The sequence below is a fragment of the Solanum dulcamara genome, chromosome 10 (assembly GCF_947179165.1).
Source record: "Solanum dulcamara chromosome 10, daSolDulc1.2, whole genome shotgun sequence".
Lineage (NCBI taxonomy): Eukaryota > Viridiplantae > Streptophyta > Magnoliopsida > Solanales > Solanaceae > Solanum > Solanum dulcamara.
This window is the reverse complement of record NC_077246.1, coordinates 43,744,113-43,747,571: the sequence shown is the minus strand read 5'-3', so window position 1 is coordinate 43,747,571 and position 3,459 is coordinate 43,744,113.

Below are 3,459 nucleotides of genomic sequence, written 5' to 3'. Positions count from 1 at the left end.
ATGCCGGCTAATGACAGACAGAACTCAAAGTGGCTATAAAGGTACTATATGAATGAACTTTAGCGCTACTTAGTAGCCAACACTAATGAATGGGTACGTACAAAATGGGTGAATACATTAGGGGACTAGGGACGTGGTCATAGTGGAACTAAAGATCTACCCCTATACCGGTTGCAAGATAACATAGAAAAGGGCAAGGCAAAACATGAGGAGTAGCGAGACCACCCTAAGGTAAATCTTGGGCTAAGTTGAGTACCTCGCACATTATTGCAAGGATTACAATGAAATGCGATACGAAGACTTCCCAGCGAGGTTACCCATCCCAGTATTAATCTCGCCGAAGCATGCTTAACTTCGAAATTCTGATGGAATTAAGTGCATTAGTGGTGGTATGATCGCGCGAGATGAAAGGATCTGAACTAGCGATGGAGAAATAATATAGGATTATGTACCTAGGGTACTATAAGTTACGTTGAGGGAATTATAAAAAGGGCTTAAGGGAAACCAGTAGGATTAGCTAATTACTAACTAATAGTACACTTGAATGCCACAGTTCATCAACATAGTACCGGTTAATGATAGGTAAACCACAAAATGGCTATATAGGCCAGTGGGCGAGGGAATTTCGACACCACTTGGCAGCCAACTCTAAGGATTGAAAAGCAAAACCCAAAAGATAGAGTGCTAGTTAAAGTTCTGAAAAGAGTCGAGAGGGACTATACGAGGCTAAAGATTCCCAAATGATCAATGTCATTACACACCTATTATATACTCTTCGAGAGTAGGGTGCTATACGGGTTATTGTGAGTAGGCTAATAAATCAGCCCATTTGTTTTCAATCAAGACCACCTATGCAGCTGGAACTAGGTGAAGTTATAGGACAAGGAGGTAGTAAGGTTCTGTGAGGTTTCCCCAGCTAATATCTCAAATAGAGGGAATTCAATTATGATTAACATCTGGAGATCAGTCCAAGAAGAGATTGGGAACACAGGTAGGTCTTAGTACCCCAGTTTTCCCTCGAGCTGCTGGACAGACTGAGCGCACTATTAGACGCTAGAAGATATGTCACGAGCTAGGGTGTTAACTTCGAAGGTAGCTGGGATAATTATCCATTACCTATCGAGTTGCCTACCATAATGTCTACTACTCCGGTATCCCAATGACCCTGTACAAGACTAGTAGGGCAGGATGTGTAAGTCCCCTATTAGTTGAATCGAGGTTGGAAACATTAAGCTAGTTGACCTAAACATGATTAAGCAAGCTATTGACTAGTAGCCTAGAGTCGATAGAAGTGACATACAGATAATCGACATCGATGTGCAGAGTTCAAGATGATGATTAGGTATTCGTAACAGGATCACCCAGGAAGGGAGTAACAAGATTTGGCTAGAAAAGGAAACTTAACCCAAAATACATTAGATCTTATCAAGTTGCTGATAAGATGGACAATGTTTCCCATCAGTTAGACTTACCGCCTGATTATGAAATTATACACCCGGTACGTCTACACGGGTACTTCACAATGTACTGGTGATCCACCCAGAGTGTGTCCCATAGATGATTTCCATGAAATGGAATCCTGCGAGGAACAACCTATAACCAACTTAGAATGGAAAATTAGAAGGTTGTGAACTAGGACGTGACTTTCGTCAAGGTATTGTGGCAAAACAAATACCAAAAAGAAGGTTCCCTGAAAAGTCAAAAAAGAGATAGAAAGAAGATATCCAGACTTGTTCCGTATGTACAAAGGTAGTCTAAAACCCTAAATAGATTGAGAGACGATGGTTATATAGAACCCCCGAGATCCTTGTGAAACCCTATGAGGTAAGTTAACATTTTAGGATGAATATTATAAAGGGGGGAAGGATGTTACACCCCACACTTTTAAACTTAGAATGTCTCTTAAGTTTCTTAGACATTATCATGTAAGCCGGATATTCTACGACACCAACAAATGACTCTAAGGAGGGGAGAATGTGATGCCCCATAGTAGAGAAGGTTGGAAATAGAATCATAAGAATCTGGAAGGAATTGGAGGCCAGGTGATGAGTCGTAGGACTCGATTTACCCACGTAAGCTACTAAATTGGAAGTCCTACATACCAAAGCTACTTGAGTATGTACCAAGCTTACGTAGCATATATTACATGGGCTCTTAAAATAAGATGAGATAATAAACCCACGAGGAGGAGGAAAAGATGACACGTGGCAGCCAATGAAGGTATGACATGTGGCAGCACCTCAAGAAAGTAGGTGACCCACCTTCTTGGGGGAGGTGGGCCCCACTGCCACATGGCAGCCCCACCTTGCTTGCATGGACATGGTGGCCCAATAAGGGCTGGACACATGTCCCCCTTAGGGGATGGCACGTTTCACCTCTTGGGGCCACATATATGTATGTATATGTAACATATACTTTAGTTCCTACACTTAAATCTACAGCAAAACAAAGAAAACAAACCCTAAGTCTAGAGAGAAACTAGAGACGGCTTGGAGAAAAAGAATAGGTAAGTCCCGATTTCGTTCAGTGAAGGTATGACATGTGGCAGCACCTCAAGAAAGTAGGTGACCCACCTTCTTGGGGGAGGTGGGCCCCACTGCCACATGGCAGCCCCACCTTGCTTGCATGGACATGGTGGCCCAATAAGGGCTGGACACATGTCCCCCTTAGGGGATGGCACGTTTCACCTCTTGGGGCCACATATATGTATGTATATGTAACATATACTTTAGTTCCTACACTTAAATCTACAGCAAAACAAAGAAAACAAACCCTAAGTCTAGAGAGAAACTAGAGACGGCTTGGAGAAAAAGAATAGGTAAGTCCCGATTTCGTTCAGTGAATTAATTATTTAGGATATCCTATGATGATATAGCGATGTTTGAAAAATTAAAAGTCCATTTTGGGGAATCAAGGAAGAGCTACATATAGTCTGCTACTTTTAGCATGTTAAAAAGGTTTCCGAGGCACAATTTTGGCCAATTTCGGGTAAGGTAAGGCTTCTCCTTTAAATTTGGACTTTATGGGGTTGTTATGAAGTGTATTATACACCTTGTATACTGATGGAAGTGTAATAAAGTTGTGTAAAGGCTCGATGTTTGAGCGAGTCATTTGGAGTTTATGTTGTATATTGTTGATGTGAATTGCTTAAACATATTTTGTAGGTTGTTGTTGTTGATTGGCTGAAGGTATTAGGAGTGAAATTGGAAATTCGGATAGGGCACATTATACGGGAGGTGCTTCCTAATTTTCATTAACGCCTTAGCTAATTAAGGAAATAATTGAGAAGGCGAACGAGAGGTTGAGTTCTATGAATACTCATGTGTAACATAAGGTGATGGAAAGCCAAGGGTTGTTAATACCCGTATTGCTTTTATGTTACTTAAGTTCAAAGAAAGACGAGATGAACGGGATAAGAAGTAACCCAAAGCAGGTATGTGAAGCTTTCTCTTGGCATGT